Below are 16930 nucleotides of genomic sequence, written 5' to 3' on the forward strand. Positions count from 1 at the left end.
ACCGCCGCCGCCATGGCGGACTTTGAGGAATTCGAGAAGCAGCTGAGCGAGAACCGGCAGGGTGAGAACGAACCAGGCGCTCGAGCTAGCTCTGTGCGCGCGACGCGCACCTCGCGTGCGCGAGACCGCAAAGATGCGACACTCAGTTGAGATGTTGCGCCTTTTTAAAATCGAATATGTATAAGAAACTACTCGGCTTCCGTCATTAATGGCAGTTGGTCCCAATAAATAACTTCAGGTGTAGTAATTAAAACAGGAGTCGAGGTTATTTTAGTGATTTATATAAATGAATTATACACAATAGTATATACCATACAATGAACAAGCTAATAATGCAGACATTATTTGTATAATAATCTGAGTACGAGTGACGCAGTAATACTACATGCTAGGGATTTTTATTTTTATTTTTTAAGTTTAATTTGTCATGTTTTAGATTAATAAATTCAAATAAAAGAATCAAATAAAAATACTGGTGACAAATATTCCAAAACATCAAAGATATTCAGGATACTGTCCAATAGAAGATGTTCTCAGATCCCATGTTAAGTATTAGTAGTTGTACAACCAGCTAAATGTACTTAAAGTGTAACAAATATTCATAATGCAAATGCCCCCCTTCACAGTGTTTAGTTATGGTGCCTTCAAGGTCCCACATTTAATATCTATTTTTTAAAACTATATTTAACAAACGTTAATTAAGTATAATTATATTTTGGTTGTTGGACAGATTACAACTTTATCTTTCTTATTGTCGACCTCCTGTTGACTTCCATGTGTCGCATAACTGAAAATATAATCAACGATTTATTATATGTTTTACATGTAACAAATTACAAAAAAAGTACATTGTCTCCCTCTGAGATGTTGTGGAGTTAGAAGTACACTTGGAGGTACTCAAGTAAAGGAAAATTACCTCTGAGTTGTATTATAAAATCAGAATCAGAATCAGAAACAGTTTTATTGCCAGGAATGTTTTCACAAACAAACGAGGAATTTTTTTTGGTGGAAGGTGCAACATTTGGACATGACAAACAAACAACAATCAACACGACAGAAAGACAACAAATAATGTGAAGTGTTTGGGTGTGTGCTTCAAGTGGTGTGTTTTAGTTAAAGTGCATGTTAAAGTGACGTGTGTGGAGGAGGGAAGAAGAAGGAGGAGGGAGGAGGAGTGAGGAGGAGGAAGAGGAAGAAGGAGAAGAAGGAGGAGAGAGGAAGGTGGAAGAAGAGGTGGTAGTCCTGGGGGTGACAGTCAGTCAGTCCGGGTTCCATTGATGAGCCCGACCGCCGTCGGGAAAAAGCTTTTGGTGTGGCGGGTGGTCTTGGTCATGATGGACCGCAGCCTCCTCCCCGAGGGGAGGGACTTGAACAGGGAGTGTCCAGGGTGGGAGGGTCACGACAATCTTTCTGGCCCGCTTCAGTGACCTGGAAGTGAACAGGACCTGAGGGAAGGCAGATTGCAACCGATAACCCTCTCGGCCGAGCGGATGATGCTCTGCAGCCTGCGCTTGTCTTTGGCTGTGGCTGCAGGGTGCCAGACGGTGATGGAGGAGCATATGATGGACTCAACGATGGCCGTGTAGAATTGTACCATCATTCTCCCTGGCAGGTTGAATTTCCTCAGCTGCCTCAGGAAGAACATCCTCTGCTGGGCCTTCTTGGTGATGGAGCGGATGTTCAGCTCCCACTTGAGGTCCTGGGAGATGATGGAGCCCAGGAAGCGGTAGGACTCCACAGCGTCGACGGGGGAGTCACACAGGATGAGAGGGCGGGTGGGGCTGCATTCCTCCTGAAATCCACAACCATCTCCACTGTCTTCAGAGCGTTGAGCTCCAGGTTGTTCTGGCTGCACCAGGTCACCAGGTGGTCAGTCTCCCACCTGAAGGCGGTCTCGCCCCCACCAGAGATGAGTCCAATGAGGGTGGTGTCATCCGCGAACTTTAGGAGCTTGACGGACTGGTGACTGGAGGTGCAGCTGTTGGTGTACAGGGAGAACAGCAGAGGGAGAGAACACAGCCTGTGGGGGAACCCGTGCTGGTGGTCCGGGAGCCTGAGACGTGTTTCCCCAGCCTCACGTGCTGCTTCCTGTCGGTCAGGAAGTCTGTGATCCACCTGCAGGTGGAGTCGGGCACGTGCAGCTGGGAGAGCTTGTCCTGCAGCAGGGACGGATGATTGTATTGAAAGCAGAGCTGAAGTCCACAAACAGGATCCTGGCGAGGTTCCTCGGGAGTCCAGATGCTGGAGGATGTAGTGAAGGGCTATGTTGATTGCATCGTCTACAGACCTGTTGGCTCTGTAGGCGAACTGCAGGGGTCCAGGAGTGGGTCGGTGATGGTCTTGAGGTGTGACAGGACCAAGCGTTCAAAGGACTTCATGACCACAGAGGTCAGGCGATGGGCCTGTAGTCATTGAGTCCTGTGATCTTGGGTTTTTGGGACGGGATGATGGTGGAGGCCTTGAAGCAGGCTGGAACGTGGCATGTCTCCAGGAGGTGTTGAAGATGTCGGTGAACACCGGAGACAGCTGGTCAGCACAGTGCTTCAGGGTGGAGGGGAGACGGAGTCCGGCCCGCTGCTTATGGGGTTCTGCTTTTTGAACAGCCTGTTGACGGCTCTCTCCAGGATGACGAGGGTCGTCGCTGAGTTGATGGAGGGTGCTCCAGAGGTGTGAGCCCCTGATGGGCTGGGGGAGGGTGGGCTGATGGTCTGTGGCTTGTTGATGGGGCTGTGTGGGATGGTCTCAGGACTGCTCCATTGTCTTTCAAAGCGGCAGTAGAACTCATTTAGCTCGTCTGCCAGAAGCACATTGTTCATGGAGTGGGGTGATTTGGGCTTGTAGTTGGTGACCTGCCTGAGCCCTCTCCAGACAGAAGCAGAGTCGTTTGCTGAGAGCTGCTGTTGCAGTTTCTCAGAGTACAGACGTTTAGCATCTCTCACCGCCTTGCTAAACCTGTATTTGGACTCTGTGTACAGGTCCTTGTCCCCACCCCTGAATGCCTGGTCCTTCTGCAGTCTTAGCTTCCTGAGCTCCGCTGTGAACCAGGGTTTGTCGTTGTTATAACTCACCCTGGAGCTGGATGGAATACAGCTGTCCTCACAGAAGCTGATGTGGAAGTTACAGCCTCTGTGTACTCATCCAGGCTGTTGGTAGCAGTCCTGAAGACATCCCAGTCAGTACAGTCCAAGCACGCCCAGATCCTCCAGAGCCTCACTGGTCCACTTCTTGAACTTCCTCACTACAGGTTTGCAGAGCTTTAGTCTCTGCCTGTATGAGGGAATCAGATGAACCATGACGGGGTCAGAGTTTCCCAGTGCAGCTCGAGGGACGGCGTGATAGGCCCTGCTGATTGTTGTGTAGCAGTGGTCCAGAATGCTCTTCTCTCTAGTAGGGCATTTAATTAACTGTCTATATTTAGGAGTTCGTGGCTGAGGTTTCCTTTGTTAAAATCCCGAGTACAATAACTAAAGAGTCCGGAAGGTCCGCCCACACACCGTATCTGTTCGGGCGAGGGTCCGCTGTGCCTCGTCACGTTCCCCTGCGGCATGTAAACTCCGCCAGGATGAATGAAGCGAACTCACGTGGGGAGTAGAAGGGTTTGCAGTGAATGATAAAGATTCCAGGTCCGGCGAACAGTGCTGTAGGATCACCGTTACGTCGTTGCACCAGCCGTTGTTGAGGTAAAAGCAGATTCCTCCACCCTTTGCTTTTCCGGAGAGCTCCGTGTCCCGTCCGCCGGAACAGCTGGAAGCCAGCGAGCTGGAGCGCAGAATCTGGTATCGATCCACTTAGCCATGATTCCGTAAAACACAGGGCGGAGGATGAGGAGAAGTTCTGTCTCTCCCCACCAGCAGCTGGAGTTCGTCCAGTTTGTTGCACAGTGAGCGGACGTTGGAGAAATATGCCCGGCAGCGCTGTACGAGATCCCGCTTCCGTAGCCGCATAAGCGCCCTGAGCGTTCCCCTCCGCCGGCGTTTCACCGCGTGGCGAAGGTGAGCACACCTTTTACAAAAATGTCCAGTAACTCCACAGAAGTTAAAAACGTTGGAAATAAATCCGCTGGAGTTGTTCCCCTGATGTTCATGAGCTCTTCTCTGGTGAAAGAGCTCTGGGAATCACAGCAGAAAACAGTATTTAAAACGAAAACAACAAAAAACATCGCGCACCAACACACCGAGGCGGCCGTCCGCGGCGCCATCAGAATATAGTTCGCAGCATGCTGGTGTTGTTTCTAAAGGTGGTGCGTTCATGGGAAACGGGAATAATAATCACTGTTTGTTGCTGCGCAGAGAGAGAGAGAGAAGGCGACACGCACTGCAGCCGGAGCAAAGGCCGAGAGAAGAGGAGCCAGAAGAGGAACCGCAGCCGAGAGGGGAGGAGCCGCAGCCGAGAGGGGAGGAGCCCAGAAGAGGAGCCGGAGCCGAGAGGGGAGGAGCCAGAAGAGGAGTCGGAGCCGATAGGGGAGAAGCCGGAGCCGAGAGGGGAGGAGCCAGAAGAGGAGCCGCAGCCGAGAGAAGAGGAGGAGCCGCAGCCGAGACCGCCGGAGCTCCTCCCGGGACCACCAGAAGCTCAGGTCAGTGGGGGCCGGCTGCAGGTACTTGTACACAACTTGTGCTTTATACTTCATACTTTATATCTCAGAAGTATTAACAATTGTTAAACTGTGTATAACTGTTTATACTGAGCCTGTTTCAGAATTGTCATGTTTCATGTGAAAACCTTTCATGGTTCCAGCCTTTTTCTTTTTAAAATAATGTGAATAATGTTAATGTGTCATAATAATAATAATGTCGAGCTCCGTTTGTGTTCTGGGTAATTGTGACAAAGAATTCTCGCTATTTAAAACAAATAAATAAATAAATAGATTAATGGAAAAAAGAATCCGCCGATTAATATATATTTTGAAACTATTATAATTTGTATATAGTTCAAAATGAGCTCCACCTATGTTCATTCTCTTTTAGCTCTGTTTTTGGTCTCCACCTTTAGAGCTTTTTTTAGAGTCTTAATACAGCGGTTGAGCTTTTATTTTGAAATTCCTCTGGTTCCAGCCGCTCTCGAGGCGAACGAGGAAGAAGAGGAGCTGCAGGTATTGGGACGTAGCTCCTCCGGGCTTTGAACACATCACTCCTCTGCAATACAAAGCTATGCAAGGTATTTATTGATCTAATCAGACCTTTATGGCAATTTTCTATTTGATCACAAATCACAAATTGACCTCAGAGGGCTTATATCATAACAATAATTGAATCCTATACATTTTCTGGTTATTATATCCATAAATAATGTTTCAGTGGACTTTCCATATTAATAATAATAATAATACATACAATAAATTTCATATGCGGATGATTTACATGTAAGTAAGTTTCAAAATACATAACAATTAATTAAATGAATAAATGAAAATAAATCATAATACTAATACAAAATTATTTAAAATTGAAATTAAATTAAATCATAATATATATATTTTTTAATGAATAAAATAAATAAAATAAATAAAATAAATAAAATAAATAAAATAAATAAATAAAATAAATAAAATATAAACAGCTTTGTAGCTCCTCCCACTCCTCCTGTCCTCTTTCCTCCAGCGGCCGGGCAGATACCAACGACAGCTCCGCCGGCGACATCCACCACCGCCGCCTCCGGCGTGGCCGCGGCGCCGACACAAGTGCCGATCGTCGGCAGCCAGATGACGAGACAAGCCAGGCAGACGGTTTCTCGTCCGAACATCCTAACCGGGGTCGGAGTAGAAAAGCCTCTCTCGTCCACCTTTTGACTTCCTATTGGTTCTGCAACGCTTCTGCCAAAACACTGATGTTGTTGTGTTGTTTCCAGCCATGCTGTTTGTTGTCTTCATGCTGTTTGTCATGTCTTCCTCCTCGGAGTTCTTCAACGCCAGAGATGAGGCCGCGCCTCAAGCTCCCCCCGCAGAGCGGTGCTCGCCGTGCAGATCAACCAGGATAAGAACTTTGCTTTCTTGGAGGTGCGTGTTGCATGAAAGCTGCCGCTAGTTAGCTTAGCTAAAAAAGACTGGAACCACGAGGCGAGCCTGGTTGAACAGATAACATACTGAGCATATGTGTTGACTCCACATGGCTCTCCACATTGTTTTATATCACAGCTTGTTGTTTTTAAACCTTGTTTTGAGTATTTCCCATAAATATGATTGTACCTTCTATTTAAATAAATTATTTACAATGTTTACAATAAATTTTAAATGTTATAAACATGTATTAATAATAATGATAATAATAATAATTTAAGAAAAATAGTTTTTGAACCTTTTTTTCTTTCCATAAATAAGATTGTACCTTTTATTTTAAATATATTTATTTTAGAATTTTTGCAATAAATACGAAATAAATATATATATATTTTAAATATTAAATAACTGGAAACCAGATGAAACATGTTAAAACGTTTAATAATAATAATAATAATAATAATAATGATAATAATAATGATGATAACAACACATTATCAAGTCATATTGCATGTTTTTATATAGTTTCTTAAATGTTTTATTATCTGATTTGACGATAATATATATTTTTAATAAAGCAGATGTTTAAATATCAACGTCTCTGCTCTCCAGTTCCGGTCCATAGACGAGACGACTCAGGCGATGGCCTTCGACGGGATCGTCTTCCAGGGCCAATCGCTGAAGATCAGACGACCGCACGACTATCGCCCGCTACCCGGTATCTCGGAGCAGCCGGCGTTCCACGTCCCAGGTCTGTCGCCGCGTCGTACCGAGCGATGACGTAACCCGTCCCGTGACATCATAAACCCGTCCCGTGACATCATAAACCCGTCGTGTGACATCATGAACGTCCTTGTGTTCTGTGTAGGCGTCGTCTCCACGGTCGTCCCCGACTTCGCCCACAAACTGTTCATCGGAGGCCTCCCCAACTACCTGAACGACGACCAGGTATTTAACCGAGCGGCCGCCTGAACAGGTGCACTTCTCTTTATTTGTCGCACTTTATTTGTCGCAGATAATACGTTTAATATTTTCTTTACTGTGGGGAAAACAGAAGTCTGCGTAGAGGAGTAGAAATAAATGTCAATAAGCGTCAGAAACAAAACCCGATGAATAAAAACGACTAAAAATAACTAAATAAAATGAATACGAACTTCTGCACATATTATATTTTGATAAAACGTTATGATATCATACGTCGTTCGTTTATGTTAAAAAAAAAAGGCCTTTTGTGACGCAGTGAACTGTCATACCTTTCTCGTGTTAATCATTCTGACTAAAGGAAGCCAAGTCCAGTATGTTTACGCAACAGGCTGATAAACAGATAGTTGTATTTATTTATGTGGTTTTTAGACATTGAAAGTAGCTTCTGATTCATTTGAGTCCGTATCGTCAAAGAAAAAGTCCACCTTAAGAAAACAGGATGTTTTATTTTGAAGGAGAGGCTGTTATACTGACGATAGCTCAGTGGCTGTACAATCACATGAAAATCAATAACTTCAATAAGAATCAGATGAATCTCTTTTGCAGTTGGACATTGAATGGGTATTTTTCAGATTAATTGGTTTATTGCGCTGACACTCACGGCTCTTTCACTTTCTGTTCCCCACTTTGTCCCCAGCTAGGCCAATAAGATCGTTAGGTCTGCGCTCATAGTTTGTTCAGTAGTTCTCATCTCCTGCTGCCATGGCAACATGTGACACCAGGCAAGTAAGACCTTCTGGTCCTCACACGGATTCACTCCCAGCCTCCCATCATGCCTTTGGAGCGCGTTTAGGACCCCGGGGGGGCGGGGTTTAAGACCTGAGGATTAGGACTTGGGGATGTTGTTTGGTGGTGGTGGTGGTGTTGGTGGGGGCGGGGGGTGGGGGTAATGTAAAGGTAAGACCACCTATTATCCAACTGGTATATTTATTTTGTATTCAACCGCTTCCAGAATGTGAGATGACTTTATTATATATTTATTTATAACCACAGGGTTCGTAGAGTCATGGAAAACCTGGAAAAGTCATGGAATTATAAAACTGTTATTTCCAGGCCTGGAAAAGTCATTAAAAGGTCATTGAAAGGTCATTGCTCAACATGTGTACGAACCCTGTAACTATGTCTCAATATTTTAAGAGTTATTCTGTCATCTGCTCTTCACAAAACCTTCAAAAGCCCTGAGCGTCATCTCCTCTTCCTTTTGTTTATAGCGATGCAACAAACTGTTCACAACTTATTATCCGACCGCTCACACTTTTTGCTTCCACTGATGATTTCGGCGCCATGTTTATTAATTCCCTCCGTCGGTCCTCACGTCTTCTCGCCCCTCCTCTTCTCCTCTCCGCAGGTGAAGGAGCTCTTGACGTCCTTCGGGCCTCTCAAGGCGTTTAATCTGGTGAAGGACAGCGCCACCTCGCTGTCCAAAGGTACGCCTTCTGCGAATACGTGGACGTCGGCGCCAACGATCAGGTAAACGGCGCCGGCGGGTTTTAAGGGACGTGAAGGTTTGAGGCGTTGCTTTGAGGTCCGTTTGGTTTTCTTCAGGCGGTCTCCGGACTCAACGGGATGCAGCTAGGCGACAAAAAGCTGATCGTCCAAAGGGCGAGCGTGGGAGCCAAGAACGCCAACCCGGTGAGTCACCTTTTACAGGTGTGGAGTTACATCCTTGGGATTACATCCACGAAACTCCTGTTTCACAGATGTATTTATTTATTTTCTCAGAATGTGTTCAAAAATCTTATTTTATGGTACGTTTTTATTGATATTTTTCCAATATTATTATTATTTTTTAAATGATTTTATATAAATATATTTTATATTAAATATTATTATAATATATTTTAAATATTAAATAACTGGAAACCAGATGAAACATGTTAAAACGTTTAATAATAATAATAATAATAATAATAATGATAATAATAATGATGATAACAACACATTATCAAGTCATATTGCATGTTTTTATATAGTTTCTTAAATGTTTTATTATCTGATTTGACGATAATATATATTTTTAATAAAGCAGATGTTTAAATATCAACGTCTCTGCTCTCCAGTTCCGGTCCATAGACGAGACGACTCAGGCGATGGCCTTCGACGGGATCGTCTTCCAGGGCCAATCGCTGAAGATCAGACGACCGCACGACTATCGCCCGCTACCCGGTATCTCGGAGCAGCCGGCGTTCCACGTCCCAGGTCTGTCGCCGCGTCGTACCGAGCGATGACGTAACCCATCCCGTGACATCATAAACCCGTCCCGTGACATCATAAACCCGTCGTGTGACATCATGAACGTCCTTGTGTTCTGTGTAGGCGTCGTCTCCACGGTCGTCCCCGACTTCGCCCACAAACTGTTCATCGGAGGCCTCCCCAACTACCTGAACGACGACCAGGTATTTAACCGAGCGGCCGCCTGAACAGGTGCACTTCCTCTTTTATTTGTCGCACTTTATTTGTCGCAGATAATACGTTTAATATTTTCTTTACTGTGGGGAAAACAGAAGTCTGCGTAGAGGAGTAGAAATAAATGTCAATAAGCGTCAGAAACAAAACCCGATGAATAAAAACGACTAAAAATAACTAAATAAAATGAATACGAACTTCTGCACATATTATATTTTGATAAAACTTTATGATATCATACGTCGTTCGTTTATGTTTAAAAAAAAAGGCCTTTTGTGACGCAGTGAACTGTCATATCTTTCTCGTGTTAATCATTCTGACTAAAGGAAGCCAAGTCCAGTATGTTTACGCAACAGGCTGATAAACAGAAAGTTGTATTTATTTATGTGGTTTTTAGACATTGAAAGTAGCTTCTGATTCATTTGAGTCCGTATCGTCAAAGAAAAAGTCCACCTTAAGAAAACAGGATGTTTTATTTTGAAGGAGAGGCTGTTATACTGACGATAGCTCAGTGGCTGTACAATCACATGAAAATCAATAACTTCAATAAGAATCAGATGAATCTCTTTTGCAGTTGGACATTGAATGGGTATTTTTCAGATTAATTGGTTTATTGCGCTGACACTCACGGCTCTTTCACTTTTCTGTTCCCCCACTTTGTCCCCAGCTAGGGGCCAATAAGATCGTTAGGTCTGCGCTCATAGTTTGTTCAGTAGTTCTCATCTCCTGCTGCTATGGCAACATGTGACACCAGGCAAGTAAGACCTTCTGGTCCTCACACGGATTCACTCCCAGCCTCCCATCATGCCTTTGGAGCGCGTTTAGGACCCCGGGGGGGGCGGGGTTTAAGACCTGAGGATTAGGACTTGGGGATGTTGTTTGGTGGTGGTGGTGGTGTTGGTGGGGGGGGGGGGGTAATGTAAAGGTAAGACCACCTATTATCCAACTGGTATATTTATTTTGTATTCAACCGCTTCCAGAATGTGAGATGACTTTATTATATATTTATTTATAACCACAGGGTTCGTAGAGTCATGGAAAACCTGGAAAAGTCATGGAATTATAAAACTGTTATTTCCAGGCCTGGAAAAGTCATTAAAAGGTCATTGAAAGGTCATTGCTCAACATGTGTACGAACCCTGTAACTATGTCTCAATATTTTAAGAGTTATTCTGTCATCTGCTCTTCACAAAACCTTCAAAAGCCCTGAGCGTCATCTCCTCTTCCTTTTGTTTATAGCGATGCAACAAACTGTTCACAACTTATTATCCGACCGCTCACACTTTTTGCTTCCACTGATGATTTCGGCACCATGTTTATTAATTCCCTCCGTCGGTCCTCACGTCTTCTCGCCCCTCCTCTTCTCCTCTCCGCAGGTGAAGGAGCTCTTGACGTCCTTCGGGCCTCTCAAGGCGTTTAATCTGGTGAAGGACAGCGCCACCTCGCTGTCCAAAGGTACGCCTTCTGCGAATACGTGGACGTCGGCGCCAACGATCAGGTAAACGGCGCCGGCGGGTTTTAAGGGACGTGAAGGTTTGAGGCGTTGCTTTGAGGTCCGTTTGGTTTTCTTCAGGCGGTCTCCGGACTCAACGGGATGCAGCTAGGCGACAAAAAGCTGATCGTCCAAAGGGCGAGCGTGGGAGCCAAGAACGCCAACCCGGTGAGTCACCTTTTACAGGTGTGGAGTTACATCCTTGGGATTACATCCACGAAACTCCTGTTTCACGGATGTATTTATTTATTTTCTCAGAATGTGTTCAAAAATCTTATTTTATGGTAAATTTGTATTGATATTTTTCCAATATTATTATTATTTTTTAAATGATTTTATATAAATATATTTTATATTAAATATTATTATAATATATCTTTTATTAAATCTAAAATATATAAAGAAACTTAAATAATAAAATTATCAATAAATGTTTATTTTGAAATTATAAATAAATGTTTTTATTTTTTCAAATCTGTTATTTGTTTTCCTAAATAGCAAAATTGTTATTATTTATTTTGCTATAATTTTCTATAAATATATTTTATATTAAATATGATTAGAATATATCTTTTTTTTAATAAAAAAAATAAAATACAAAGAAAAAAGAAACTTAATTAATGAAAGAAATGTAATAATGAAATGCTGTTTTAAAAAAAAGCCTTTTGGGTATAAAACTGTAAACATTAGATCATCTCTCAAAAATATATACAGAAACTTAATTTATAAAAATATATAAAACATTTTTACTTTTTAATAGTAATTTTTTACTGATACTATTTCCTAAACAGCAATATTTGTATTTATTTAGTTAGAATTTTATATAAATATATTTTATATTAAATATCATTGTAATGTAAAGTTTAATTTAAAAATAAAAATAAAGAAAGAAACTTCATTTATATAAAAAATAAATAAAGAACTGCTGTATACCTTTTGCGTCTAAAACTGTGTAAACATTAGATCATCTCTGCAGCTAAAGACTCATACATACAGTCACAGGCAGAGGGAGTGAGCAAGGAGGAAGCAGGAGGCAGGAAGTAGCAGGCTTTATGGGAACTAAATGGCTTCTGGATCTTATTTGGAAAATCCTCCTCCGCCCCCCCAGACCTCTGTCACAGAGACCCCGGTGACGCTGCAGGTCCCCGGGCTCCCCAGGCTGCAGGACTCCTGCTCGCCCACGGAGGTGCTGTGCCTCCTCAACACGGTGATGGCCGAGGAGCTGGTGGACGACGACGACTACGAGGAGATCCTGGAGGACATCCGGGAGGAGTGCTGCAAGTACGGCGGCGTGAGCTCCATCGAGATCCCCCGACCCGTCGGCGGAGTGGTGCCCAGCTGCGGAAAGGTCAGAGTTTAGATCTCGTTGTCTCCCAATGTCGCCCCCTCGTGGTCAGGAGAGAGAATTCAGCTTTAACACATGAAGCATAGACTTCTATACAACCAAAGGAGTCACCCCCTGGTGGTCAGGAGAGAGAATGCAGCTTTAACACATGAAGCATAGACTTCTATACAACCAGAAGCATAGACTTCTATACAACCAAAGGAGTCACCCCCTGGTGGTCAGGAGAGAGAATGCAGCTTTAACACATGAAGCATAGACTTCTATACAACCAGAGGAGTCGCCCCCTGGTGGTCAGTGAAGAGAATGCAGATTTAAGACGCTTCAGTCTTGGCTTCTTTCAGTAAAAACTTTCTTCTCTCTTTTCCTCTACAGATCTTCGTGGAATACGTTTCTGCTGCCGACTGTCAGAAAGCGATGCAAGCTCTCACCGGCCGCAAGTTCGCCAACAGAGTGGTCGTCACCAAATACTACGATCCGGACAAGTACCACAGACACGAGTTCTGAGAGCACAAAGTGAGCTTGCGGTTGAAGTCGAGGGAAAGACTCGTTTTATTACGTCTTCTACTAGACAAACTGGACTGCAGTGTTTCTTCACTGAATATCGAACTCTCAGCTTCAGCTTCAACACCCACACAGTGAACGTTACATTAAAAAGTCCTGTAGTATCCATTAGATCTGGAGTAGACTAGATGTGACACGTATCTGACCCAAACTAATACTGCCTGACGATGCCAGAGTAGCTGTCTTATCGAGTAAAGACCAAAAATTCATTAGATTTAAATCCTGAGCACAAACATTCATTTCTCTATTTTAGATTATGAATAAATAATGTTTATTGTGGCGCTACGAGAGTGAAAAAGTTATATTTATTTATTTTTACAATGTAATATTTACTTCTATGCGTCACATATTATATATATAATATATTATTAACCATAAAAATATATGTTTCCTGCACAGTTTACATACACCAAATGTCCATGTTTCTTTTGTCAGAGCGACCTCAAAGGTAATTTCGTTACTGTGAAATGATCTCAAAGATACAAACGTTTGTGGTATTTGCACTATTACGAAATCTCAAGAAGCTTTTTAGGGGAAATGAGAACTAAAAACAAACACTGCTTATCTTTGCAGGGCTCCAGACTAACTTTTTTTACTAGGAGCACAGTGGCCCCTAACTTAAAATTTTAGGGGCGCAAGCAGAAAATTTAGGGGGGGACAGGGTTTTTTTGGTCTGGGTCAAACAAAAAAAAATAAAAAATGTTTGCTGCTCTGCCCTTGCCGCAAGGTCGAAGTAGTCGTCGAGCTGGTGATTGAGTGGCATAGCTGCATATCTGTCCATCCATTCACGCACACAGTTGTGTACAAGAAGACACGCTAGACACACGCTTATTCTCCAGTGTTTCCCCTAGTGAATACAGGGTGAAATCTCACCCGCCACTCTATAATTTTCGTCTCACCCCCGTCAACAATTCTGTGACATAGGACAGGCGCGCGCGCCCAGATGCGAAGTTCTGCCGTGCGCTGCGGCGCACACGGGTGAGCCACCCCACCCCCCCCCCCATTGATTGCATGTAGATAAAGAAACTTTTTTTTTTAGAATATGAATCAAAATATATTACTCTGCAGCATACTCTCTTTTCTGGATGTTCTGATGATTAGATGATTAGAGATGCAAGAGATGCCGATCACGTGCCTTTTCAATCCATCTCGATCACAGGAAATCAGTATCGATCGATAACCGATAATACCGATCACTGAAGCGATTGAAGCTTTATTGTATTGATTTACATATAATAAGCAAGGAAAACTATAAATAAAATTAAACATTTTTTAAAGAAACATTAAAGAAATTACAGATTTCTTTAAACATTTAAAATGAAATGTTTTGAAAATTAAATGATTTGATTGTTTAACACATCTGCTATTTACATTCCATCTGCAACTTCTGCATTATTCATTTGGGACTTTGTTTAACATACAAAAGTCTCTTTACTTTTTATAAAAATTTTTATAAACTTTAAAAAACTCTAATGGTCCACCTTGATAATTTAAAAATGTCTAAATCTAAGATTTGATAAACGGATGTTGTTTCACGTGGTTCTTTCCGCTAACTTTGCAAAACCGGAAGTTGTCACTTCTTCCTTCCACTTTTTATCAAAATCGCGCGCGCTCCCCGATCGCGTTTACCGCTTTGGGCGAGTAACTTTAACATCTGAAAGAAGAAGAAGGAGAACATATTAAATTGTCCGTGCCCACTGGAGGCTACTTGAATTCCAAAATGGTCTTGATTGTCGATTGTTAACAGCGAGTTAAGCCCCTCCCCCGGAACAGAGCTTGTCCAATCATTGCTTAACACTTGACACTTTAACACAAGTCGAGCTAAAAGTGTAAACAATGGATTAAAAGTCAGCAACAATGTAAGCTACAAATGTTAGCACATCTGGCTAAGTAGCTTATTAGCGACAGTAGCTAACGGAGGAGTTCAAGGAGCATATTGCTAATGCTCGCTGGTTTGTGGGATCAAAGGTTAACTAGCTAACCAGCTGTTTAGTATTTTCTTTAACGTTAGCAGCGCTGCTCTGACCCGGGGTAACATTTACACAATACATCGGTTAGTCCTCGTGCCAAAAGTAAAGTTTAAAAAATAAAAACAAGCCAGTAAGAAACAGCCTCACCTTGTAAAGCTAAAACAACAATAGTCTGAGTTAGCATTCTTCCTGAAGCTAATAGCCAGCTAAGTGTGTACAGCTAGCCTCATTATTTTGCTACATCACCATGTTTTTATCCATTAGGTGTGTATTTAGGAGCATTTTTACGAGATTCTTACTTTGAAACAAATCTGCAAAAAAAAACATTAAACGTCAATGTTTTTTCAACCAGTTCATGAAATAGGGCTAACGTTAGCTTAATCAGCTAGCCAGCGAGCTAACGCAGATGAAATTTTGCAAAGAAATTTACAATCACCGACTTTAAATGAGAAGTCGCTTTTGTCTTCCTTCGCCTTAAAACAAGCAGTGTGAGAAATGACTTGAGAGTTCAATGCCAACATTGGTGTACTTAGGGGGCGGGGCTTAAAGAGCGGTCAAACGTACAGGATAACTAAATCAAATCCGTCTTTATGGCGTCATTTAAGAAAATGATGCCGAAATGCACACGTCAAGAAATGCACCTTTTAAGTTTTGTAGATAAACTGATTTATTTCTTTTTTAAAGCTTTATTCTTTTTGTGATCTGTTGGAAATAATGTATTAGATTAAAGCATTACTTTATTATGAAATATGGAGTGCACAAATGCCCAAACAAATATGTCCAACGTTTGGATCTGAGGTCACCTGGTTTTACAGTAACTAGTAAAACATATGAACTGATAATAAACAGTCTCTGTATTTTATACGTTTTTTGGTTGGCCACAAATAAAATAAATACACTTTTTAGTTTGAACAATCCTTGGCACTGCCAATGCCTCGAATAAATGATTTTTTCCACTGTCATCCTGTCTGTGTGGAATCCATTTGTATGTGGAATATTCATTTCTTCAGTTATGGGATGATACAGATATTAAAAAAGTATTTATTTACAATTTTTTGTGGTTAGTTAGTTGATTTTTTAGATATGAGTTGTGTTTGAAAACATGTGTGTTCATCGCCCTCTGGTGGCCAGAGTGATAAACGGCATCACTATATTTAACCCCATTTCTAACAGTGTTTAATATTAGTTTGATCATTTTATACATGCATGTATGAATATTATTTTGGTCATGAAGCATTGGTACAAACAAAAGAAGGTAAAAGCCTGTTCACCTCTTTGTGGAAATGTTCTTTGGAATTGAGAGCACAAATTGGATAACATTGTTTTTATAGATGTGTATATTTGTATATAAATATGTATTCCATATAAATAAAAGTTGCACAGAACTGTTTCAAGTCATGAAAAGCAATTCATTATTAGTTCCAATAGGTTTCAATATGTATTTGAGCGTTATCTAAAAAATAACTATATTTGCATGTGTGTACTTCGAAATAATAATATAAAATCCTACCTTTTTACCGCTAATTTTAATGCATTTTATAAATAAATAAAAAGGTGCCTGAATACTAAATATATTGGAATAAGAATATGTCTGTATCTTAAAAATCTAAAAAGAGTGTAAAATACTTGGTATCTACGAAGTCATAACAAGTATTAAAGATGTGCACATATATGCAAAATAAAAAATGGTAGACATTTTATAAAAACAGTATTAGTGCCTGTCCAAATTCGTTTATTATTAATAAAAGTGGAATTTTTAATGTTGTATAAAATAATAAAAGTTGTATTTTTTACCTTTTCACACTTATTGTAGTCTTTGGGCACAAATGGGTTACATTTTAAAATTCTGGCGAGGAGATCAAATGTCAAGATGGACATAATGCAATCCATTAACTTCCGGTTGTGACTTTCAAAATAAATAGTAAATGCGACCCAATCTCTCCAAAGAATATATAAAGCAAAACCTTCTTTTTTTAAACTAAAAACATGAAGAAAAACACTGAATTGTTTGATTCACAGAATACATATTATTGTATTTTAACCTCTTGCATATTTATAAATAAAAGCAAATCAATTTACTTTGCGCTTCTTAACACATTTAATTTACAGCTGAATGTATCAACAACATCGTTTTTATTTTTCGTTATTCTGTGTACTGCTGTACTATACTTGATAGTGTA

The 16930-nt window shown here is 41.5% G+C and overlaps 1 pseudogene; it reads left to right on the forward strand.

The window, feature by feature from the left end:
- Window positions 1-12: 12 nt before the first annotated feature.
- On the forward strand, window positions 13-12807 carry LOC130188465 (splicing factor U2AF 65 kDa subunit-like; annotated as a pseudogene).
- Window positions 12808-16930: the final 4123 nt, after the last annotated feature.

The sequence above is a fragment of the Pseudoliparis swirei genome, chromosome 23 (genome assembly GCF_029220125.1).
Source record: "Pseudoliparis swirei isolate HS2019 ecotype Mariana Trench chromosome 23, NWPU_hadal_v1, whole genome shotgun sequence".
Lineage (NCBI taxonomy): Eukaryota > Metazoa > Chordata > Actinopteri > Perciformes > Liparidae > Pseudoliparis > Pseudoliparis swirei.